This window comes from Saccostrea echinata, unplaced genomic scaffold (genome assembly GCF_033153115.1).
Source record: "Saccostrea echinata isolate AGI-Se365-2 ecotype Australia unplaced genomic scaffold, CSIRO_AGI_Sech_v1 ptg000054l, whole genome shotgun sequence".
Taxonomy (NCBI): domain Eukaryota; kingdom Metazoa; phylum Mollusca; class Bivalvia; order Ostreida; family Ostreidae; genus Saccostrea; species Saccostrea echinata.
In genome coordinates, this window is record NW_026889803.1 from 24,357,769 (window position 1) to 24,385,583 (window position 27,815).

Consider the following 27,815-nt stretch of genomic DNA (forward strand, 5'->3'; position numbering starts at 1 on the left):
TTCAAATTTGATCAAGTCAAATTTGTTGTCTCTTATGGACAGGTTGGGGGCCATAACTGGGATCATTTTTTTTTTCATGGGAATATGTAAGTTAATGTTTTCAAATCTCTATAGTGGGACCACAGTAGTTCTTATTTTAACGTAGGAAATCTTTTTCTCATGAACCACTGGACCAGAAAAAATGAAATGTGTGAAGGCATCCTTAGGAAGTGAAGATCCTAAATTTTTCACATCTTGCCCACTTGGGGGGGGGGGGGGGGGGGGGGGGGGCACAATACGGTGAACGATGTTTTATAATGGAATAAATAAGAAAGAATTTTTGAAAACCTTAAAGGAATAAAAACTTATAGGGTAATTATGATAAGAAACATTATAATGTTGGTTCTAATTTGTTTAAACCAAGGCCCAGTGAATAAGGTGGAGTCACAATAACATTTTCATTGGACTATATAATAAAACATTTTTAGCACACCTGAGCTGAAAGCTTAAGTGAGCTCTTCTGATCACCCTTAGGCTGGCATCTGCCTATTTGTAAAAGCTTTTCACATATTCAACTTCTTTTCATGAACCTGTGGTTCATTGTTAACCAAATGTAGCACAAGGCATCCTTAGGTAAAGGGAATTCTAAATTGTTCAATTGAAAGGCCCCTTCCAAGGGGAGGCACATGTAATCAAGAGAAGGCAAAAAATAGTATAGGGTAATTTAAACAAATCTTCTAAAGATCCATTGAACCAGAAAGGTGAAACTTATGTGGAAGGTTCCTGAGATAGTGTAAATGGATTGAAATGGGGCCACAGTAGTTGAGTTTTACATTGAAATACCTGTTGTATAGGGAAAATCTCTAAAAATCTTCTCAAGAACCACTGAACCAGAAAAGATGGATTTTATTAGCTCTTCTGAGCCAAAGGCACAAAGAGCTAATGCTGTGGCCATTTGTGCGAGTGTGTGTCAATGTTTTAGCTCACCTGAGCAGAAGGCTTAAGTGAGCATTTGTCCATTGTCTGTCATTATTGTTGATGATGTCGTCATCATCGTAAATTTTTTTTACAATTTCATCTTCTTCTCCAGAACCTTTTTGCCAATTTCAACCAAACTTGCCCCAAAGTATCCATGGCTGAAGGGAATTCAAGTTTATTCAAATAAAGGCCACGCCTTCTTTCAAGGGGAAGATAATTACGAATTAGAGAAAATTTAGTGGCATCATTTAAAAATCTTCTTAAAAAACAGTGGGCTAGAAAATATAAAACTTAATATGTGGAAGCACCCTCAGGAAATGTAGATTCAAGTTCTGATCAAGTTCAAATCATGACCCCCAGGTGTAAGGTATAGGAATATATAAGAAATATTTTAAAAATCTTCTCAAGAACATCAAAGCCTTGATTAGTCATATTATTACAGAAGTATCCTCAGGTAGTGTAGATTCAAGTTTGTTCCAACCATGACCATAGGAATATAAAAGAAATGTCTTTAAAAGTCTTCTGAAGAAGAACAGCAAAACCATGATTAGTCATATTAATACAGACATATCCTCAGGTAGTGTAGATTAAAGTTCAAATCATGACCCCTGGGGGTGGGGCAGGGCCACAACAGGGGGGGGGGTCAAAGTTTATCATAGGAATTTATAAGAAATGTCTTTAAAAATCTGAAGAAGAAGAACAGCAAAGCCATGATTAGTCATATTATTACAGAAGTATCCTCAGGTAGTGTAGATTCAAGTTTGTTCCAACCATGACCTCTGGGATGGGGCAGGGCCACAACAGGAGGGGTCAAAGTTTACCATAGGAATATATAGAAAATATAATTATTATTTAAAAAACTTCTTTTCAAGAACAGCTTAGCCATTATTAGACATATTAATTCAGAAGTTTACTCAGGTAGTGTAGATTAAAGTTCAAATCATGACCCCTGGGGGTAGGGCAGGGCTACAACAGAGGGCAAAGGCTTACATATGAATATATAGGTGTAATGGTTAAGGGACATTGGAGTAAAACACATTAAAGACTTCAAATAGTGGAATGACCTGACAACCCTTGGAATGGACTAGCCTAAGGGTATATATGGCAAAGCCTTGGGAAAGTCAGGCATTCAGAAGGTAGCTGAAGAAGTTTGCTGATGAATCAGCAATTAAGAAGTTAAGGTATTCCATCCTACTAGCAAAAAAAATTAATGAAATTGAATAATAACAGATGTGAAGGTGTTGAATACTCAGTATATTTAGACATAATTCCCATTTATTAGGTCACCTGAGTCACTCGTGACCTATTGCTATCTGTTTTTGTCTGTCATCGTGCAATGTGCGACATGCATTAACATTTGAACATTTTTAGCTTCTTCTCTGAAACCGCTCAACAACTATTTCAACCAAATTTGGCATAAAGCATCTATGGGTGAAGGGGAACAAAAATTATGAATTTCATGGCCCCTGCCCCCCAGGGGCCTGAGGGGTGGGGCTAAAACCACCAAAATTAATTCAATCTTTAAAAATCTTCTTCTTTATTCCTGGACATCAAGCAGTCAAACTGTTGGCATGATTGTAATAAGCATTGAGCCCTCTACCAAAATTGTGAAATTCATGGCCCCAGGGTCAGGGGTTCTGGTGCTAGGGCGGGGCTATATAGATCATATAGTGAAAGTGCATTATTATTTTGAAAATCTTCTTCTCTGCTCCCGGGTATCAAATAAACTAAGTACAAAGTTATGATGAGCAAGAGTGCTTTTCCAAAATTGTGAATTTCATGGCCCCAGGGTCAGGGGTTCTGGTGTTAGGACAGGGTTCTATTGATTATATAGTATTAAAGTAACCAAGTACATAGTTATGATGAGCCTCTTCCAAAATTGTGAATTTCATGGCCCCAGGGTCAGGGGTTCTGGTGAAAAGGGGGGGGGGGTCTATTGATTATATAGTGAAAATGCATTAATTCTTTGAAAATCTTCTTCTCTTTTCCTGGGTATTAAATAAACTAACCAAGTTTAAAGTTATGATGAGCAAGAGTGCCGTTTCCAAAATTGTGAAATTGATGGCCCCAGGGTCAGGGGTTCTGGTGTTAGGGCGGAGCTCTTTTGATTATATAGTGAAAATGCACTAATTCTTTGAAAATCTTTTCTCTACTGCTAGGTATTATTGAAACTAGTTAAATACATAGTTATGTTAAGCAAGAGTGACTCTACCAAAATTGTGAAATTCATAGCCCCAGGGTCAAGGGTTCTGGTGCTAGGGCGGGTCTATATAGATCAAATAGTGAAAGTGCATTATTTCTTTGAAAATCTTCTTCTCTTCTCCTGAGTATTATTTAGACAAACTAAGTACACTTTCATGATACTCAAGATTGCCTCTTCCAAAATTGTGATTTTCATGGCCCCAGGATTCTGGTGTTAGGGCAGAGCTCTATTTACTATATATTGAAAATGCATATATGCTTTAAAATTCTTCTTCTCTGCTCCAAAAATAACTTGTGTTTTTCAATGCTCATCAAAGACCAAGAGAGTCTAATGTAAAAGATTTCAACAAGGAATTAATATAGTACAGAAGCACTGATAAAACGTTTGTTAATATACTGTATGGTGTTAGTGATAAATTGGGAACAGATCAGAACCTAATTTATGAACTGATAATGAACACTAGACTAACTATTTTGTTGATCCTGATCACCCTATTTTTCTTGCTTTTGGGCAACAAAGCTTCACCTTTCAGTTCATTTTATACTCTGTGGATCCTCTAAATTGTTGTATTTTACTCAGGTGACCGTTAAGGCCCTTGGGCCTCTTGTTACTATTAGCATGTAAGGGTTGGATGCGTCCTAAATTATGACCTTGAATTTTGGTAAGAGTTATCTCCCTCTGTTTTTAATCAATAAAAAAGAATCAATTTCAAAAATCTTACCTGGTAAAAAAAAATCATTTTCAATTGTCATTCTATTTCTAATGTGTTTTAGTGCATTTTTTCACTACAGTATTTATTGTTAAGGTCTTCCGACTTCCTTTGGAAGACCTTATTGATTTCTGTCTGTTTTCTATTATTATTATTCTTTTTTCGTAGTTATGGCAATATCTTAGCTGTGAGTGGGCAGATTTCAGAGATTTTTTCAGGGAAGATGCAACATGTGAATATCTCCAGACATGTTTTTTTCATTTTTTCAAAATTCACTTCCATTCGTGATTTTTGGGGAAATTTGTATTTTTTAAATGACATTTTGTCCAGAATTTTTCTTGACAACGGCTAAAGATATGAAATTGAAACTCACTGAAGAGATAAAACATTGAATTCCAATATATGGAACAACCTTTATCTTTCGTCGTTGGCACTTCCAGTCGCAAACCAAAGTGAATTAAAAAAGACCAATTTTTCCACTTTCTTGTTTTTTAATATTTTTCTTTAGGATTAACAGGATTTATAGAGTGTCTTACAAGAATTCTAAAAATGTATTCAATATCTTGATGCATGCATTTATTGCAAAGATATGACCGATCCAAACTTTGTCCCACTGTCGGGGGTTCGAATCCTGCAGCTGCAGGCAGTTAAAAAAAATTTTCTTTGATTCTCTGTTTTTTCAGTTGCTAATGACTTCTCTCTCTTTGAAAACATGTATCATAGTTTTTGCCGGTTTTTAAAAGCTTTTTTGTCAGAAATTCTGTAGAAAACCTTTAATAATCATGATCTATGTTGAAAGACTGCAGTACATGAATGCAAACAAAAAAATACATTCTTTAAAGTATTTTATGGATGATGTAGAATATCGTTCGGGAGAAAAGTTGGTCGGAAGACCACTTATTACCCTAGCAACAAGAAACGCATCTAGTTATTCTTATGAATTTTTATTTTTGAAAAATTGCTCCATAGTACTTAAGTTCTGGGTGTAGTAAATCTGAAGAAGATTGAGACAACTGGTTCTTATCTATCAATGGGAACCTAGGGGAGAAACACGGTGCAAGTACAGTACCGAACAGACACAACCTAACAGAAAGCGAACCCAGAGCGCACCCCAAATTTAGTAGCGGTCCCAGAAAGCGAATGCGCGTTCGGTGTTGCGTAACAGAGCTGTTAATCAGGATTAGCGATTAATTCATCAGCGCGACGACCAATCAACATGTCAAACAGGTCTGTCAATCAGGATAAGGGATAAAATGCGTTGACCATCAGCACATCGACCAGTCAACATGCCACTTTGTAATCTAAACATTGTACAAGCAAAGCGTGTGAATGTGCAGTGTAAAAATATTATTAATATGATTTTTAAACATGATTTTATATTTATATATTTTAATTCTCCAGACAACATGCAATATTTACACATCTGTTTTCATTATTTTTTATTTTTAAAATCTATTAATACATTATATATTTTTATTATCCAGGTAGCATGTTACATGTATAGTTGCATATTTATATTCTTTATATTTTTAAAATCCATTAATATATAAATATACATTGCGTAAATTTATCAGACAATAAGTACTTTAATTCATAATAGAAAAAAAGAAGATAATAATGGTTATAACAATTGTTACTAAAAAAAAAAAGAATTAAAAAAACTGGTCTTCTTTAAATTATAGAATTTTATTATCTCAAGATACAGTATAAGAACATGTACGTGCTTTAATTATTTTTTATTTATTATTTCAGTTTACATGCACGTTTCAATTTATCCAGGTCAACATCGAAATTATCGATCTAAATAATTGATCATGAAAAAAAACTAAATGTATACTGTACAGTATAAATGTGCATTATGTCAATACGTAAATTGGAGAAAAAAAAAATCTCTATTTTTTTTAAATACTATGATATTATTTTTTTAGTTAATCTTTTACCAAAATTTAATAAATAGCTTGATTTAAGTACATGTATATAGGGAAAGATTATTTTATCAATTCTAATTATCCTACATGTAGACCTTACATTATATGTTTTTGAATTTTTGTAACTACTTCCAAGTCAGTCAAAAAAAAAAACCCCGCAAAAATGATCACTTTCCTTCGCATCGATATATATATATATATATACAGGTTTTACATGTTCACGAACCTCTTACATGTACTACATGTAATTTTCGAAATACTTTATATGGATATTACTAGACAGGTACGTTTTGTACTTGTGCATGAAAAGTAAATTGAACTTGCAAAGATATCTTAATACAAAAACGTACATATATTTTTCATTACATAGGTACCTGTATTTGAACTTTGTAATTGTCATAATTATTTAATTTTAACACTTTAAAAATTATAGTTTCAAAGTGAAGCCAAGGTCATCATGTGTCGGTAATCATCACCTGTTTCGGAGATATTGCGGTTGCTAAGAGCAATTGCGGTGGGGTTTTTTAATTGACACTTGCTAGCTGAATGTATACTGTCTCCATGGTCACGGTATACCTGAGTATATACTCCCCCTACATTCGATGCTCCTTAAGTTACACGTACCTAGTCTGGGCACGTTATCAATGAGAAATTCAATTATTATTCTTTTTTTTTTTTTTTAATTTGGAAACGTCATAGTTCTTTGGTACGTTGCATGAAGAGTACATATTCATGTAATTTGCTGCCACCTGAATGCTGAAAATCAGTAAAATAGCTTTATGAGAGAGAGAGAGCTGTATATTATTTGAAATTAAAATCGCTACAAGCGGCCCATAGAAAACAATTCGAGTACAGGGGAGGGGGGGGGGGGGCTCATTGAAATTAAACGATAAAAAAAAAAATTGCGTTATTATCTTAATTTCATCTACCTTAATCATGCGAGTTTACAGTACAACGAAATTGAATTCTTGTTTTGTTTGTTTTCTTTCTTGTTTTTATTTATTTTTAAACATTTAGAATTTTGTTTGTTAACATGCCGCTCCAGTATGTACATGTATGTAGTGGGGGGGGGGGGGGGGGGGGTCATGAACCAGTAAGGAACACAAACTATTCAAATGATCATTTACATGTATTTGAAAACAACTTAAAAAAATAATATATTCTTATCAGTGGACCAGTTATTAGTTTTTGTTTGTTTGTTTGTTTTGGTTTTTTGATTGTTGTTGTTTTTTTTAATAAGTCTTCTGTTAAACTCGCCTTATAAAACAATGATTTATAGCATGGAAGTAAATTATTAAATTAATGATCTGTAAAATGAAAGTCAACTTACACTGTATGAGAATTTTTAGTGATTATCACGACCTACATGTACATGTAATGGACGACAACCTAGCTTAAATGTAAACTGCTAAATATGGAAACTTAGCATTTTACATGTACAGTATGTCTCAGCTATTTCATAGGTAAGACCATAATTCAGTTGTTTGTCTTTCAAACATTTAAATTACGATTTAGCAATTGCAATTTCAATTGGAAGTTCCAACTTATTTTAAAACGCATGAATAATGTAAACAAATGAATTTGATAGTTTTTTTTAATCAAGATATTCTTATCAATTTCACTCCATCCGATACATCGAAATAAATTTAACACCTTTTCTTCTTTTTCATTAGAGAGATACTTAACTTGTAAGTTAAGAAAAATAAAAGTGATAATTCCACGTCAAATGTATAGAGGATATTCAATGTTTTGTAGATGAATATGGAATTTATTTCACAAGTGGGACAGGCTTTTTTGATATTTTCACGAGTGCGAAGCACGAGTGAAAATATAAAAAATCCTGTCTCACGAGTGAAATAAATTCCTTATTCATCTACAAAACATTGAATTTTCTGTTTGTTACATTTTCTTTGATTTTCCCTTTGCCTCTGTCTTTTCTTAACTCAGTGTCATAGCTAGGCTTGAGGTCATAGTTGAGCGGTTGAGACGTCATAGCATAGCAGTTGTGAGATTGAAAACATTACATAGCATGGATTTTAGCAACATATTTGGAAAGAAAATTGCAGTTTTAGCTCTATTAAGATGTTTAGTTACTATCTCTACCTTATGACAGGCCAGAAATTATTTTTTACTTACTTTGACATCCTTTCACACTGTGAGAGAATATCATTTTGGTATTCTTTCACACTGTGAGAGAATATCACTTTTATTCAATAAATAAATCACAGTATTTCACTGTTGAAAATGTAATAAACGGTGACATTCTTGAAAATTTATCAACGTTCTCCATATTGTCACTTACATGTACATGTTTCGATTGCCATAAAACAGTAATGATCGATTCACTAATGTATTTGGAATATACAAGGGGCGGGGCTTATTGGTGGCAAGATTAAAGCGGGGTTCGCTTCACGCATGAGTGTGTAAAGTGAACCCCAGAAAGCGAATGCCAGGTTCGCTCTAGCGGACCCAGAGCTGACCCCGAGCGAACGCAGAGCGAACCCGTAGCGCACCCAGAGCAGTCCCAAATTTTCTGAAAGCGGACCCGCAGCGGACCCCTGAGCGAACCCAGGAAGTGAACCCAGGGTGCGCTCTGGTGTTAGGCTGTGTCCGGTCGGTACTGTAGTACCTTGCCCAGTCCCCATCTCTAGATGAAAGAGAAAATTTAAGTACTATGTGATATACCCTCAGACGTAGCTGTCCAATCATTAACTCAGACAGATTAAAAGGAAAACCTATACATCCCTTGTAAGAACCTGATCATATATGTTACATAGGAAGTATCTTTGAAATCTTCTCAAGAACAACTAAGCCATTATTAGTCATATATATATAGAAGCAATCCTAGGTATTGTAGAATTAAAGGTCATAGGAGACAATTACCTGAACATATTGAGTTACATACGGGAATAAGTTCATCTGAGCTGGTAAAATAAGACTGAAATTGTTTTTTGGATTTTTTACGCAAGATAGCTACAGCACAGTCGATCAAAATTACTCAGTCATGAAAATTCACTTTGACTAACGTTGCTTATCTCCCTTAGCATATGACGTCAGTAAGGCCCAGTCGCTGTTCAAAGCTATGCAATGTTTACAAACTATCATGTCATTAAGCAGCTTAATTTTAAAGAATATCACAATTATGGCTAAAACCTTGTATAAATATACGATCTTCAAACAGGCTAGTATTTCTTTAAAAAAATTCCATTGCATATTTGCAAGATGTTTGCATGTTTTATCAGTCAAAATGTGATCATTTTCATCGTTTGACACTTCGATCTATTGAGAGAAAAATAAAGCGATCGGAAGACAGAAAGAAGGGAGAGGGAGAGTGAGAATGAACTCATTTTTCATAACCAGGGCAGTAACTGTTGTTTAAATGAAATCTACAACCTAGTTTTACTTTCACACAGTGTCCAACACTGTCAGTATGGCACTTTTCTTGACAAATGTTACGTACCTGCTGTGTAGTATCACATGGCTTTAAAAAAAAAACAAGAAGAAATTTCTCGTGTTACTGTTTTATACAATTTAATCAATTCTTATCATTTGACACTGTCTTTATATTCACTTACTCATGTACAACATCACCACCAATATCCGATCTCTGCCCCCCCCCCCCCCCCCCCCCCCCCCAGTTATTTCTTTCTTTTTGTAATTTAAAGTTCTTAAAATAATCATGTCATTTTTAAACACACTGCTGATGGGTTAAAAACAACTCTGGCAAGAACTATACATAAACTTGTATATATGCGAGTTAGTACAAGCGACGTTTAAACATGTATACCTAAGTACTAAAAAAAGGCAGCTCTTACATGACATGTGGAAATATTTCTATGAAGAATAAGGATTCTACCAAATGTAGATATATTGAATGAATTAGAAATCAATGTTTTTTTTTAATTTAATAAACTTTAATACTTAAAATACAAAAAAGGGAGGTATCTTTCCCGTCAATTTGTTAAAATTTTATGAAAGATTAGTGCTTATTTTTCCACTGTGTATTATATTTACGTTTTTTTTTTCTGTAGAGGATATAATTTCAAAAGTTTTATTACCTGTGAAAAAGAACATTAATATTAAAATTATAGTTTCGCAAATGATGGATGGATTTGCAAACTGATCACGGACTGTACTGTTTACTACTACATACTGAGTATTTCAAAAATTGATATTGTCGAGTCAAAGCGTGGCTGCACAAAGTATCGGCATCGTAACATTTTCATTTGCTCTGGGCTCAACATTTCTTCTTTATATATATATATATATATATATATATATATATATATATATATATATATAAAATAGAAGAATACGATCATGTCATAAACTCAGGGATTCGTATTGCTATATCTTTTTACAGCAATATGTGTGTTTCGGATCGGGGAAAACGAAACTTCAAAGACGCTGACATTTTCAGTGGTTCGCCGCGTTTATCATGGACTTCAATACCATTGGTCCCCGTGTTTATTTTGGGGATTTACGTTAGGGATATTCCCTACATACGTGTCATATATCTTTCTTTAACAGAATATTATAGGCTTAATCAAAATTTTTATTCTAAGCAGAAAAGGTGACTTTTAATAAATTGCTCTATTCTATGTTGCATTATGCGATTTTTCTTGGAATAAAAAAAAAGACTTAATAACTTTTTTTTAATGACGATGAAATTCTCTTGGTATGTCGTATATATATATTAAACAGGGAAATATATTTTTGTTTCTAAAGGTTTGAGGTAGAGTAAGTAATTGAAGTTGTAGCTTAATTTAAGCGTAATTTAATATAGGATATTCATCAAGATCATCCTCCGATAAAAAGCCTTAGTTCTGAGTTGCCGTGCCTTATTAACGACTCGCTCAAACTGAATTGACTGAACTACGCAATCAGATAACTCACCTGAAAGCATAGACACATTTATATTTACAAAAATAGCTTAAATTAACTAGATAAAATATGGTAGAAATACATTAGTCTAATGCTTTGTTTACATAAGTGGGCTCTTGTGACGTCATAAAACCACAAAATCAAGAACGATAAGCGGGTAAGAAAGTTAACAAGTGGAAAAGTTTTCACCTTTATTTTTCAGTAGAACAAAGGCCAAAAATATTACTACTCGTAATTTAACATTCTTTCATATATAGCTTTAGGTTTAAAAAGTGAAATCCTAGTGTTAAGAATCATTTCCTATGACCTTTAAGTTTGTTCAAATCATGACCCCCCAGGGGTTGGGGCACAACAGAAGGTCAAAGTTTTACATAAGAATATATAGGAATTGTCTTGAAAAAATCTTCTGCTCAAGAACAGCAAAGCCTTGATTAGTCATATTATTATAGGAGCATCCACAGGTAGTGTAGATTCAAATTTGTTCAAATTTACGGTGGGTAGGGTGGGGCCACAGTGACCAATCAGAGTTTTACATAGGAATACATAGGAAAAAAAATATTTAAAATTCTTCTGTTTAAGAACAGCAAAGCATGATATTGATATAGAAGCATCCTAAGGTAGTGTAAGTGTAAATGTGCTTAGGTGAGTGATGTGGCCCATGGGCCTCTTGTTGAACTACTGTAAAAGTGGTTATTTACACTGGTTGTTAAGTATGCATTTGTGACAGTCAAACATGACGCGTGGGTGTAAAATACACGGTCACACGAATTACCGAGAAAAATTTACGCGGCCATCATTACTAACATTGAGTTGTTCACCTTTGAAAAGGTCAAGTAGAATAAGAAAAAAATAAACTAGAAACAAAATAAAACAAAAAGAATTTATACTGGTCATCGATATGTGCATGTTTCTTAAATTGTTAAATATAACGGCAATCTGTACAGGCAAAAGCGGTGAAGTGTGAATGACTGGTGTACTCTATTGTAATTATTTACGCAAGCTCAAACTTCAAAGTGGGATCTACTTATCTGTATATGCAAGGCGAGTGTTGACAATTAATTCAATAGATGTGTTTGTAGTGACTGTGAGTTTTTGTAACATTTTGAACTAATTATTTGAAATTAAGAGGGACGTACACGTACATACAAAGGAAATGAAAATGGGTATCGGTGGCTTGAAGCTCTAATTGCGTGACGTTGCTTTAAAATATTTGATATGAAGATGCATTTTTCATTGTACAATTAAGAAAAAAAACATTTACGTTTTCATCACTGATTGTGATGTAATTATCTACTCGCGGGCGTTCAATAACACGATTAATATATGACTGGTTCGACCGGTCTAACAGTATTAGTAATAGTCTAGATCGAATGACCTATGAATGAAATTTTGTGACCATACGGACGGAGGTATTTTAAGCGGTTCTAAGCTTACCGCGTAAGTAGTGTAAATTTCCTCCATGCCTAAATAACCACTTTTACAGTTATCTGATGTCAACTTTCTGTTTATCCCTGGGTCTGTCCGTACCATACATAACAAATTTTCGTCACAGTTTTCTCGGAAACTACTCATCACAGATGCTTAAATTCTAACACACTCTTTGTTTAGGCATGCCATATGGTGGCATCATTTTTGGTACGAAACAGATGTCAACTTCCAGTTTATCCGTCCGTCTGTCCATACCATACATAACAAATTTTCATCGCAGTTTTCTCAACAACTACTCATTGCAGATGCTTGAAATTTTAACACATTCTTTGTTAAGGCATGCCATATGGCAGGATTTATTTTTGTAAAAATCCGATGTCAAGTTCTTGTTTATCCATGCATCTGTTGTACCATACATAACAAATTTTTGTCACAGTTTTCTCAGCTACTCATTGCAGATGCATGAAATTTTAGCAATCTCTTTGTTTAGGCATGCCATATGGTGAGATTTATTTCTGTTTGAATCTAATGTCAACTTCCTGTTTATCCCTGTGTATGTCACAATTGTCTGTACAATACTGTATTTGGCTGAATATAATACGCACTTTTTTCCCAAAATAATTTTCTGTGAGAAAGGGGTGTGTATTTTACACCACAATGGGATTTTGATAGGTTTTTCTTTCATGTCAAACACGGCTATCATACTGTAGTGATGTACGATGTATTTATGATTGGGATTGGGATCCTTATAATGTATATAAATAGAATGTAAATAGTTTTCAGTAGTTACCCCCTAGACCTTGAAGAGTCCAGACATATTATACGGCCTGTGAGATCCAGTAACTCAGATCATTGGTGAGTTATTGACTCATCTATTGGTTATTCATTCTTATTTCATTGTATTTATTTATGTCTAAATATTAACACAACATTGGTGTCAGAAGTGGTTGTAGATTTCAATCGAATACCCTGCACAAAAGATCGTGAATTTTGGCGCCATTTTTAAAAAATAAATTCTTTGTTTGCCTAAATAAGATCAGGATGCATTGAATAAATAGTGTTAGTATTTTATAAGATCCTTTGTCATTATTTTTCAATTTTCAATTTTTACTTATTTTTTCTTAGCCTACAACAACGTTTTTTTGCATCTCATACAATTGCATGACTATTTCGTCGGAGTGTCTGATGATTTAGTCAAACACATCATTTAAGATCATTTAATAGTTATTAAGTAGGCTAATATAGTGGGTAAATAAGATCAAGATCATGACTACCCCTATAGATATGAACACAGCCTCTGTTGAAGATCTTGTGAGGATAAACAATATAGGTAAAGTAAGAGCACAGGCAATTGTAGATGCACGAATAAATAAGGGAACCCTTACATTAGAAGATCTTAAGGTAATCCCTAGTATCCCAAGTAATATCTGGGACCCTTTTGTCGATCAGGGTAAAATAATTGTCCCTTCAACTTTAAGAAGTACTTTGTCCACACAGATCACTGGACAAGTAGAAAAATCACAAGACAGATCACAAATTCAAACAGAATCAATACAGCATGTACAGACAATGCAATCACAAGAAAACTTATACCAACAAATAGAACATTTACAAAGAGAGTTAAGAGAGAGAGAACATCAGATCAGAGAGAGAGAACATCAGATCAGAGAGAGAGAGAAAATGTGATCATGGAGAGAGAGAAAGAAATAGGAGAAAAAGATCAATTGTTACAAGAGAAAACTGTCCGTCTTGAAAATAGTGAAGAGGAAGTTTCAATGTTACAGAGAAGTTTGGTCGTTAATAGAGAGAAGTACGATGGCATGTTTGAAGATTTACAAAAGAAATTTAATTTAAGAGAACAAGAACTAAATGATCAGTATGAGAGATTTGATGAACAAAAACAAAAAATAAGAGCATTAGAAGAGCAAGAGTGTGCTGAAAGAGAAGAACAATTAAGATCAAGAATGAGAGAGATGGATGAAAGAGAAAGGGAGATTGTGAAAAGAGAAAAAGAATTGAACCAAATGAAAGCAGAATTAGAACATCAACGCTTTACATCAAGAATAGAAAAATTTGCCCCACATAGTTTTAATAGTTGTAAGAACAAATCTAGTGTTGAAAAACCAGAATAGAAGAAAAACACAGTTTCCAGTCCAGCACCCCCAAAACTTGCTACGTATGATGGTAAATCAGAATGGAGACCATATTTCACTCAATTCAATCACATCGCTAAAAAGTACAAATGGAATGACTCAGACAAATTAGATAAGCTGATTGAGTGTTTGAGAGACAAAGCATTAAAGTTTTATAGTTCAAGACCTGAAAACGTACAACAAGATTACAAATTGCTCAGTCAGAAATTGAAAGAACGATTTGATAAGAAGGACCAGCCACACATTATTCGAAGACAGCTGCAAGAGATTAAACAAAATTCAGAAGAAATGATTGACGAATTTGCGGAGCGCATTGAAGAACTTGCTGCTGAAAGATATCCAGAGACCCCTGAATTCTTCAAAAACACCATCACTGTCGATGCTTTTCTTCGAGGCTGTACAGAGAAATGGGCTGCATTGGTCACTCTTGATAAAGGTCCACAAACTCTGGACCAGGAAATTAACTACATGAAAAGTTCCATCACCAATCAAAAATTAATAATGTGCTCAAAGAAAGAGATCAAAAGCGTTACATTTGAGAACATGAAATCTGACGATAGTCCATCCAAAGACATCCGAAGCCTTCATTAGAATCAAGAATGTCAACTTTAGAAAAAGAGAGCAGGGAAACAACTAGACTGGTAAAGGAAATTTTGAGAGTATTGCTGGTGCCAGATGAAGAAAGACAACCCAGACCAAGATTCCAGTCACCAAAAAGAACATATACATCAAGGTCAACGTCAAGGTATACATCACCACAAAGATCGTTGAATGCATCAGGACCAAGATATGCATCACCAAAAAGATCTCCATCAAATAGTCCTGTAAGGTCAGAGAGTGAGAGCGAGTGCTATGTGTGTGGTAAAATGGGACATTTCGCTAGAAATTGTTGGAAGTCAAAGTCAAGATCACCCTCACCAACACAAAAAGCTGTCAATTTAAACTTTCAAGAGCTGAGGAAATAGGTCATTCCTCAGTTCGTACAAACACGCAAAGACCTCAACCACACATTAAATTTAAATCAAACATAAAAGAAATCAAATTAACACAAGATAGATCCATGAAATATAAGACACTCTATCTACCAATAAGAGTTCAGAACATTAGTACAGAAGCTGTTTTAGATACTGCAGCTCAGGTGTCCATCATAAACTGTGAACTCTATAAAAAACTGAATCCAAGTCCTCAACTTACTGACCATGTTTCCTTAAAGGGTATAAGTAATACCAAGGTAGATTCTGTCATATGTCAAAGTGTACCCTTATCAATAGGAAATTTCAGCACAAAATGGAATTTTGTAGTGGCTAAGGTGTCAGATCCAATAATTATAGGCCTTGATTTTTTTAGAACATACTAAGGCAACTATAAATTTACAGGATTTTTCAGTAACAATAAAAAATTGTAAAATACATGCAAAATGTATCGCAAATGAGAACAAAGAAAAAGTCAAAATCTTCAGAATACACACAAAAAAGAAAGTGGTGGTTCCCCCACATGCTTATATTTATTCTGAAATAGATTATGACATTACCCCAGAATCTGACATTGCTATAAGTCCATGTTACAATCTTCATGGTCTTTTGTCACCCAATTGTGTAAATAGCAAAGATCAAAATTTTATTTTATTGAGAAACCCGACAGACAATTATAAAACTATTAAGAAAAACTTTGATGTGGGTTTTGGTATACAGTTAGACAAGGTTTTGGACTATGAAAGATCACGGTCATTAGGTATTGAAGATCTTGTAAATATCAGAAAATTAGGTATTGAAAATCTAAGTTTAGATCAGATTAGACAAGAAATACCAAAACATTTGACTGAAATGTTTGAAAGATCAATTAAAAATCTGTCAACAGAACAAAGTATCCTGTTTGCAAAATTCATTATTTCATTTCAAGATGTTTTTGAAAAAAATGATTTTGACATGGGTTTATTCAATGGGGATATTCAACATAGAATTGATACAGGTGATGCTAAACCAATTAGACAAAAATTAAGAAGAACAACCTTATGTTTTGAGAAGGAAGAAAAAGAGCATTTAGATCAAATGTTAGAGAAGGGTATCATAGAATCTTCTTCTTCCGAGTGGGCTTCATCTCCAGTACTAGTTAGGAAAAAAGATGGTAGTCTAAGGTACTGCATAGATTTTAGATCATTGAACAAAGTTACGACTAAAGATGCTTTCCCTTTGCCAAACATCACTGACTGCATAGATTCATTAAAGGGGAGTAATTTTTTGAGTACTCTGGACATGCAAGCAGCATATTGGAACATTTCTGTACATAAAGATGACAAACATAAGACTGCTTTCATAACAAAATATGGTTTGTTTGAACATAATAGGCTACCATTTGGTCTGTGTAATAGCCCTGCTACATTCAGTAGAGTTATTCAATTAGTTCTTCAGGGTTTAACATGGACAGAGTGTTTAGCATATTTAGATGACATATTGGTTCTAGGCTTTAACTTTGAAGATCATCTTAAAAATCTAGAGCATGTACTATCAAGATTTAAGCAATACAATCTCAAACTTAAACCAAAGAAATGCCAATTTTTTCAGAAAGAAGTTAAATTCTTAGGTAAAATTGTGAATGGAAAAGGGATTATGATTACTCCTGAAAATATCACAACAATGAAAAATTGGCCAGTTCCAACAAATGTTAAAGAATTGGAATCATTTCTTGGTTTTGCAAATTATCATAGAGAACATGTTGACCATTTTGCTATCACTGTTGAACCACTTCACCATTTAGTTAGTAAGCATTCAGAATTCAATTGGCTAGATGAACATCAAGAGGCATTTGATAAATTGAAAGATTCTCTGTTAAATGCCGCAATATTAAACCACCTAGATCCTGATGAGACTTTTATATTAGATACTGACGCTTCAGATAAGAGTATAGGAGTGGAATTAAGTCAAATTCAAGATGGTGTAGAAAAAACTATTTCATTTGCAAGTTAAGTTTTAACACCAGAACAACGCAAGTATTGCACAACAAGAAAAGAACTATTATCTATTGTTGTTTTCACCAGACAATTCAGACATTATTCATTAGGAAGACCTTTTGTAATTAGAACAAATCATAACAGTCTGATTTGGTTGATGAATTTTAAAAACATTCAGGGTCAGCTAGCTAGATGGTTAGAAGAATTAGCACAATATAATATGGTCATTCAACACAGATCTGGTAAACATCATCAAAATGCAGATGCATTTTCTTGAATTCCTGATCCAATACCATCATGTAATGACTATAAAGCAAATGTTCCACTAAATTCTCTTCCATGTGGAGGTTGTACTTTTTGTACTAGAGCTAGAAAACAATGGGGAACTTTTGAAGAGGATGTAGATTATGTAGTTCCCATATCAATAAGATCAACAAAAACAAGTTCAGATTTAGATCAGTATACAAGCTTATTATTAGATAATGATGAAATAAAAAATGCACAAGAACAAGATCCAGATGTAAGTCAAATTGTATTATGGTTGAAAAACAAATATGAACCATCCATTCAAGAACTCCAGCTGTCTAGTAAGACCATAAGACACTTTTGGTTATGTAGATCACAGCTACAAATAAAAAATGATATCCTGTATTATTTGTGGGAAGATCCTATTATGCCGAGATTACTTTATGTAGTTCCAGAAAGTCTGAAACAAAAAGTACTAGAATTGTGTCATGATATTCCTCTTTCAGGGCATTTAGGGCAAACAAATACAATAGAAAAACTAAAGAAATGTGCTATATGGTATAATATGCATACTGACTGTAAGGAATATATGTAAGATCATGTGAAATTTGCAATAAAAACAAAAAACCAAATGTTAAAGCTAGAGGACAATTAGGGCAGTATCATTTTGGTGTCCCAATGGAAAGAGTTCATATGGACATTTTAGGTCCCTTACCTGAAACAAAATTAGGAAACAAATACATTTTAATGATCATAGACCAATTTACAAAGTGGGTAGAATGTTTCCCTTTACCAAATCAAAAAGCTGAGCTTATAGCTAAGACATTTGTAGATAATTTCATTTGTAGACTGGGTTGTCCTTTAGAATTACACACTGACCAAGGTAAAAATATGGATGGTAATATCTTGCAAAATATCTGTGATCTTTTACAAATCGCTAAAACGAGAACTACCCAATATCACCCAGCTTCAAATGGTCAGATAGAAAGATATAATCGAACAATTTTACAAGCTTTAAGGTGCTACATAAAAAACAAACAAGATACCTGGGACTCATATTTACAACAACTGGCAGGAGCCGTTAGAGCTACAGAGAATAGACAAACAGGGTTTACACCAAATCAAATGATGTTAGGAAGGGATGTTATACAACCCTTAGACATATTTCTTGGTACAACAATCAATACAAAAGAAACAGATACAAATGAATATGTTTCAAAATTAAGATCAAATTTAGAACTTATCCACAAAGAAGCCAGAGATAATCTCAAATCTTCACAACAAAGACAAAAAAGAGATTATGACTTGAAATCTTTTCAAAGTACATATCAGATAGGGGATGTTGTATATAAATTGAATTCAGCCACAACTGTTGGCCAAAGTCCAAAATTAAAATCCCCTTGGAAAGGCCCGTACATCATTTCAGAAGTTAAATCCCCTGTTTTGTATAAAATAAAAAACAGAAAAAGAGAAGAAGTTATTCATCATGACAGAATTAAGCTTTGTCAAGATCGAAACCATCCTGTATGGTTATCCCGGTTAAGAAATCAAATTCTTAAAAAATGTGATGTTGAGGATAGCTCTGTTCAAGAAACTGATTTTGACAATGTGTTCAACCTTTCAGAACTTTTTAATGCACAAGAAAATAATTTTTATGATGATAGTGAAGAATTGTCTTGAGATCAACAGATAGTGGAGTCGGATACTCTGATACCATTGTCTTGTGATGTCTCAGATAATTCTAAAAACAACCAGAGAGAAATAGGAGAAAACCTAGATATTTGGCTGATTATGATCTTGATGACTAATTTGCCAATATATTAAACTAAATGTTTTATTGTAGTATATATATATTTTATGACATATGTAGCTTGGCTTACAGACTCAGCCTAGATATTTTATCTATAATATGTAATGAGTAAGGATCGATACTTATTCTAAACAAAAAAAAAAAAATACATGTATATATGTATATAAATATTAGGTATTGACTGAGTAGAAAAATACACTTGTGAATATATTCAGTGTTTTATTTAGTTAGAATGGAAGAAGAAAGGGACTTCGTTCCTGATTATGAACCCGAGTATGATCAACTACTCAGTCCTCCATCTAGGGTGCCTGGTTCGACTACCAGTAAAAGAGGGAAACTGTGCCCAATCTGTATGGCAAAATTTACGCATGTTAAGCACCATGTCATAAAAGATCATTTGCCATGGTATGCCTATCCCTCTACATGCTGTCCATCTTGCAGAATTAACTTTGGCCAAAAACACTTTTTAGATGTGCATGTGAAAAATCAACATAACAATAATAGCCCTCTACAACAGTTTGACCATTTCTGGATGGATTTTATGTTTTACCTATTCTTACAAATTATTCATGTTTTGAAATTAGAAACTTTTGAGAATCTGTTTAAATTCATTAACAGTAATGAACAGTTCAGTTGTTGTCAGGGATCTGTTCTTCAAGAAGATGATCTTTTTTTTTAAAAGTAAAGTTTCCAGGATTAACGGTTTCAAAAATACCCTTTCCAGTAGTTAATGCTTCATCTCTTTTACACTGGAAGATTTTAAGCAAACTTATAGATGTTTCTAACAGTACAGATCTTCTTTTTAAAGTGTACAAAAAGTATGTAGTGTGGATTTTAGGATCATCAATTGTACATTGGGCTGCTCAAAGAGCAATTGACATTGGTATAGAAAATCTTGAAGTTGAAAAGGCAAAATTGAGCATTTTTTGGCATGGAATAAGGGGCATGAAGTGGGAAAGTTTATTTGATACTGTCTCTTTTTGTAAATCCAAATTTCCCCTGCCAGATTTCATAATTATACATTTAGGTTCAAATGATATCAAATTTGGATGTTCAAGAAAACTATTATCACACATGCAGAAAGATTTAGCTGAAATCAGACAAGAGTTTCCAAATTGTAAAGTGATTTTTTCAGATTTATTAACCAGGCTTACTTGGAGAGGTTTAAATTGGGAAGAGGGAGAAAAGGAAAGGTCTACCATTAATAAAGGAATGTATGATTTTATTGGAAATGAAAATAATATTAGACATGCTAAAATTGAACCCAGAAAGAGATATTTATTTAGGAGAGATGGCATTCATCTCTCAGATTTGGGCAATGATTTCTTACTGGAAGATTTCAAGATCAAAATTCAACAAAGTATTATATAAAGTTTGATAACATCTTTTATAATTATTTATTGTGCATGGATGATGCTGACAAACAGTCGGATCGTCTGATTGTTGTCAATTTCATTGTCTGTGTGTAATAAATAGACGAATTACAAGTTTTTATTCTGACATTATTCTTTTTAAAACTATGTAAGTTCTATATGCGTTATATTTTAAAAGACATAAATATTTTTATGACCATATGTATATAGACTTTCAAATATGAGGGGGAGGAATGTAGTGATGTACGATGTATTTATGATCGGGATTGGGATCCTTATAATGTATATAAATAGAATGTAAATAGTTTTCAGTAGTTACCCCCTAGACCTTGCAGAGTCCAGACGTATTATACGGCCTGTGAGATCCGGTAACTCAGATCTTTGGTGAGTTATTGACTCATCTATTGGTTATTCATTCTTATTTCATTGTATTTATTTATGTCTAAATATTAACACAACAATACGCTCATACCGTAGTATTACCTAGAGACTTATGCAATTTCTTGCTGTTTATCGCCGTATTTAAAACTTTCAAAAGTTATTGTTGGAATGTAGGCTTGTTAAAAATGTTATATTTAAATCCTTTTGATAGTTAAATTAAATTTAAAAGCAAGTTAAAATTGAGCTGCATGTTCATCGTCTCCATGTAGGCCGCCATTAACTATGTTATTTATAGATGTTCACACATTCCTTTGCCACGTGCTTCCGTAATCATAGTACACATGTACCTAATCAGTCAGACACTCGGTCAAAAAAGTAATAAGTCAATTTTTAATGAAATGCAATTAAATAAAATTTAATTTTAGGTTTTAAATAACTCAGTGAAAATTCATTTCAACATAAACACCCCTCTATACGTCCCAATGAATGGAAGCCAATGTTGTGAACACGTGCGCTTGTCACTTGATAATTACCCCTCAACACCCCTACAGGCAATTAAATTGTTTACCGACCCCAAAGCATTGTTTTTACGGTTAGAGCACTGATTATATACTGCCCTTATTAATGGCTTTGATTATTTTCTTTGTTAAAAATCGGGGGTTTGTTTATGATCTTTTGTAGATATAAGCATGTGTTGATTACGACACATTAAACAGTTAAACGCTTGTTAAATGTATTTTACTTTATCTTATATCGGCCTCGTGTTAAAATGATTGAGAGTTAAAAAAGGAAATATGAAATATGTTGAAACTTAAGTATTATCATTTACTCGTGCTCTGTAGAAAATAAGATATCCACGAAGATTACCTCGATGTATGAAGACATAAATCCCATTTTTGTACATCATTTTTCACAGCTTTGGAGGTGTGTTGATAACTACACTTTACACGCTTGTTAAATTTTGATTTTATTTTTATAACATCAGCTATGTATTTAATTAATTAATTTCAAGTTCAAAAGAGGAAAATCGTAGTCTTTGATGTTGCAATATCGCTTGCCCTGTTAAATTTACATAATTTTCAACATGATTACCTTAAACTAAAAATAAATATGACAACTGTTAAACTTGTAACAATATCTCATGCTTTGTTGAAATAAAATTATTTCCACAAAAGATAGTTAGAATACAGCGACGTATAATTTCAATATCACCGTATGCTAAAAAAATTAATAAATTCTGTTGATACTTTAATGCAACATTATCTCGTGCTTTGTTAAAATAAATAATTTCCTGCAGATAGCCGCAATATGGAAAGTCCAGATTAAGAAATAAAAACGCATTTGAATTAAATATCGTGTTCTGTAAATTTTTGATACTTTATCTCCGCGCCGATTTTCATAGCAAATTACCGCGATTTTCAAAAGTTCAGAACACCGCTTGGTAAAATTTTCTGCTGCATATAATACAACCGAACTGGGTTTTTTTCCCCAGTTTCAAGCTCAAAAAGGGGGGTGCGTATTTTACACCAATGCGTATTATATTCGGCCAAATACAGTATGTAAAAAAAATTTTGTTGCAGTTTTCTCAACAACTATTCATTGCAGATGCATGAAATCTTAGAACACTCTTTAATGAGGCATGCAATATGATGGGATTCATTTTTGTATGATGTTAACTTCCTGTTTATCCATGTGTCTGTCCATAACTGAACTCATCAGAGTGTATATTCACATCAAAGCAGGGTATAACTAGTGAGCGTTGGCTCACAGACTTCTTGTTTAAACTCCTTTCAAGAACAGCAAAGTCATAATTGGTCATTAGCTCTTCTGAGCAAAAGGCTCAAAGAGCTTATGCTATTGCTATTTTTGCAGTGTGCATAAACTTTTTAGAATATGGGCCATAACTCAAGAACCCCTTGGCCAATTATTGTCAAATTTGTTACAGGGTATCCTTGGCCCAAGGGCTCCCATTTGTACTAAAACTAGGTTTGTGACCTTTAAACAAAGGGAGATAATTAGGTAAATAAAACCAGAATATACTGGTTGCTAAAAAATCTTCTCAAGAACCACTGGGCAGATTATCACCAAATTTACACAGAAGGATAAGATTATGTTGAAGATTAAAAATTGTTCAAGGCATCACCCTGGGGCAAAGGGTCTGGTGCCAAGGTCACTACAGAGTTGACCAAAATTTACATTTTTTTAAAATGTTGAAATTTTGCTTACTATAAGGACTAGGATCATCAAATCTTATCAGTTGATGCATCTTGGGATGTCAAATCATGTTGACCCAAAAGTAGTCAGGGTGGCCTACTTTTTTATTTTGTGGGCATTCATTTTCAAATTGATTTGGAGGCATATTTTGGACACTTTTTAAGGCCTATAATCATCAAACTTTGTTATTTGATGTGTCTTGGGTCCTCAAAGTACATCCACTGAAAAGTAGGTCACAGTGACCTACTTTTTGAATTTTATGAATAATCTTTTTCAAAACATGTAAGGGTGATTATTTCAAAAACTGAAAAGTTTAGAATCATCAAACCTTGTCAATTGATGCATCTTAGGGCCTTAAAACATATTTATCAAAAATTAGGTCACAGTGACCTGCTTTTTGAATTTAGCAGGCATTTGTTTTCAAATTGTTTTAGAGACATATTTTGGACACTTTCAGACCTATGATCATCAAACTTTGTCAGTTGATGCCTCTTGGGTCCTCAGAGAAGCAGGTCACCATGACTTACATGTAGTTTTGAAATTTTATGGCTATATTTCAATATCTCAGGTACTTATTGGCTTACAATCATCAAACTTTGTCAGTTGATGCATCTTGGATCTTTGGAGAACATCAACCAAAAAGTAGGTCGCTGTGACTTACTTTCTAAATTTTATGGCCATATTTAAATATCTCAGGTACTTATTGGCTTAGAATCATCGAACTTTGTCAGTTGATGAATCTTGGATCTTTGGAGAACATCAACCAAAAAGTAGGTTGCTGTGACTTACTTTCTAAATTTTATGGCCATATTTAAATATCTCAGGTACTTATTGGCTTAGAATCATCGAACTTTGTCAGTTGATGAATCTTGGGTCTTTGGAGAACATCAACCAAAAAGTAGGTCACAGTGACCTACTTTTTGAAATTTTATGACTATATTTAAATATTTCGGGTATTAAGGCCAAAATTTTCTTTATATCCTGTTTTATGGGAGCGCCAACCCTAATTTGGGCTAAAAGGAAATAAAATAAAAGTCCCTAATTCAAGTTTTATTTTTATTTCTCCCGCTGATAGTTTATTTATAGTCACTGAATATGAATAAACTTTTCACAAGCCTTTCAAAATGTGATTGTCATTGGCTGAGGTAAATATATTCATCCAGTCACAGTATTCATAGCGTGAATAGTCACTGCACAGCATAGTGCCAAAATGTTAGAATCGGAGGGTTTCATATATTTCTAATAGTCATTTTAAAAAGTGACATGTCAATGTTATGTATCAGAAAAAGTATAAATTTCAGATTAACTTTTAATGAAAGATTGAATGAAAAGGACGAAACAGTAATCTTGATCAAATATCATGCGGAGGGCCACGTGGAAATTGAGGTTTTGTCAACCGCTTATTTTGAAAGATTTTGAGTATGCATTTTCTTTGACAATTGCTTCAATACATGGAAATACTTCTTGAAGATTTTTTTTAAACTTACCCGGGTAATTTTAAGACAATTATGTTTTCTTTTACAAGTAACGACGGAACAGAACACTGTAGAACTGGTAGAAAGTAGTGTGACTGTGGAAATTTGAGTCACAACTTTCATTCGTTTATGACAAATATTAGAATTCAAAATTACCTACAAAAATATATGCTTGATTGATAAAAGACTTTATCTCCTTTTTTATCATTTTATGGAATTTTGCATGCTATGTAACAAATTAATGTATATTAGTGTATTAATATCAGCTGATATAGTGTATATGTATCTCTTGTTCAGTTTTTACCACTAGGGAAAAGTATTGTTGTAAGTGATACGCCCTTACAAATATTATTTAAATTCAAAACCTGGTTTCTTTTTTCTCATTCAAAAGTTGTGGATTAGAACCAGTTTCAACAATTAAAATTTTTGAATTCTGAAGTAAACAGAATATTGTCATGTGTATTTTTAGCTGATGCTAGCTAATGCTATGGCCATTTGTGCAGTGTGCGGTGCACATATACTTTTTAGCTCAAAAAAAAAGTGAGCTTTTCTGATCAAAATTTGTCTGTTGTCTGTTGTCTGTCGTTATCATTGTTGTTGTAATCATTGTAAACTTTTCACAATTTCACCTCCTTCTCCAGAACCACTGGGCCAATTTCAACTGAACGAAGTATCCTTGGGTGAAGGGGATTCAAGTTTGTTCAAATGAAGGGCCACACCCTCTTTCAAGGGGAGTTAATTACAAATTAGTGAAAAATTAATGGCATCTTTTAAAAATTTTCTTCTCATGATCCACAAGGCCAGAAAAGATGAAACTTATGTGGAATCATCCTCAGGAAGTGTAGGCTCAAGTTTGTTCAAATCATGACCCCTGGGGGTAGGGTGGGGCCACAATGGATGAGCAAAGTTTTACATAGGAATATATAGGAAAAATCTCTTTAAGCCTTCTTCTTAAGAACAGCAAAGGCATGATTGGTCATTTTTATATGGAAGCATCCTCAGGAAGTGTAGATTCAGATTTTTCAAATCATGACCCCGGGGGGTAGGATGGGGCCACAATGGACGAGCAAAGTTTTACGTAGGATTATATAGGAAAAATCTTTAAAAATCTTCTTCTCAAGAACAACAAAACTATGATTAGTCATATTTATAAGGTAGCATCCTCAGGTAGTGTCGATTTCAGTTTGTACAAATCATGACCCCAGGGGTAGGGTGGGGCCACAATGGAAGATCAATGTTTTACATTGGACTATATAGGAAAAATCCTTAAGAATCTTTTTCTCAACAACAACAAAGCTATGATTGGTCATATTTATATTGATGCATCATCAGGTAGTGTAAATTCAAGTTTGTTCACATTATTATCCCTGGGGCGGGGGGGGGGGGGGGGGGGGGCACAATGGATAATCAAATTTTTACATAGGAGTATATAGGAAAAATCTACTTCTCATGAACAGGAAAGCCATGATTGGTCATTATCTATTTGGAAGCATCCCTGGTAGTGTAGATTCCAGTTTGTTCAAACCATGACCCCAGGGGGTAGGGTTGGGCATAATGGATGAGCAAAGTTATACAAAGGAATACATAGGATTTTTTTTTTTAAAATCTTCTCAAGAACAGCAAAGCCATGATGATTAGTTATATGAAAGCATCCTTAGGTAGTGTAGATTCAGATTTGTTCAAATCATGACCCCCTGATATAGGGTGGGACTACAATGAAAGTTCAAACTTATAGGAAAAAAAGCCACTGTTCAACAAGGAAATGTGTTAGCATCCTTAGTGTAGATTCAATTTTGTTCAAATCATACCCCCCTCCTTTTTTAGGGGTAGGTTGGGGCCACTTATGCATTTATACTTTTTTAATACTGAACTAATTTCTGCTTTTTTCCTAGCCACAGTGCTCAGGTGAGCGATATGGCCCATTGGCCTCTTGTTAGAATATGGGCCATAACTCAAGAACCCCTTCACCAATTATTGTCAAATTTGTCACAGGGTATCCTTGGCCCAAGGACTCTCGTTTATACTAAAACTAGGGTTGTGACCCTTAAACAAGGGGAGACAATCAGGTAAATAAAACCAAAAGTACTGGTTTTTAAAAAATCTTCTTCTCAAGAACCACTGGGCAGATTATCACCAAACTTATACAAAAGGATGAGGATATGTCATAGATTAAAATTTGCATGGGGAATCACCCTGGAGCAAAGGGGGTGGTGTCAAGGTCACTTCAAAGTTGACCAAAAATTACAATTTATTAAAATGTTGATATTTTGCTTACTATAAGGACTAGGATCTTCAAATCTTGTCAGTTGATGCATCTAAGGACCTCATATCATGTTGATTCAAAAGTAGATCATGGTGACCTACTTTTTAAAGGACAAGATAGGCTAAGACCCCTTTTTGGCCCCTGGTTTGGGGTGTCTTTTAGAATGATGCAAACAGTTCATCAATAAAAACCTGTTGTCACCCCTGCCACAAAATCAGTATTGGTTCTAAGTTATGGGATATAACGAGGTCACAGGAAGGTCAGAAAATATGTCAATTTCCGAATTTTCTCATTTTTATACAATTTTTCATCGATTTTAGAGCACATTTAGTTTAAGAAAAAATAGAGCACAAGTTTGCCTATCTACCAAATTAATATATTTCATACACTAATATCAGATGCATCTTTTGTATAAAAATCTCAGATAGGCAAGCTTGTGCTCTATTTTCTCAAAGTGAAAAGTTTTACAAATTTGACAAAATTCCACAGAAATTGAGGAAATTTGGGAAAATGTCCTGCTTTTGTGCCCTCGGTGTAAGCTTTGAATCAAAATTAATGCTTGTTTTAAATCAAGCATCATCTTAAGTTCTTAACTACAAACTATCGCAATTTTAACTGTGTTCTGATTTTTACATCAAATAAGGGGCCAGATTCGGCCATTGCCATACCTTGTCCTTTGCTGCCATTCTTTTTCAAATTGATTTAGAGGCATATTTTGAACAATTTAAGGCCTATGATCATCAAACTTTGTCAGTTGATGCATCTTTGGTCCTCGGAGTACATCAACTAAAAAGTAGGTCACCTTGACCTACTTTTAAAATTTTATGGCTAATCTTTTTGAAAA

At 33.8% G+C, this 27,815-nt stretch overlaps 1 protein-coding gene and 1 pseudogene across 1 annotated transcript in view; both read left to right on the top strand.

Annotated features, from left to right (window-relative positions):
* Nucleotides 1-27,815, top strand: part of LOC133206147 (vacuolar protein sorting-associated protein 53 homolog) — a 540,720-nt gene that overhangs the window by 410,520 nt on the left and 102,385 nt on the right. The window lies entirely within an intron of this gene.
* Nucleotides 19,498-20,670, top strand: LOC133172648 (uncharacterized; annotated as a pseudogene).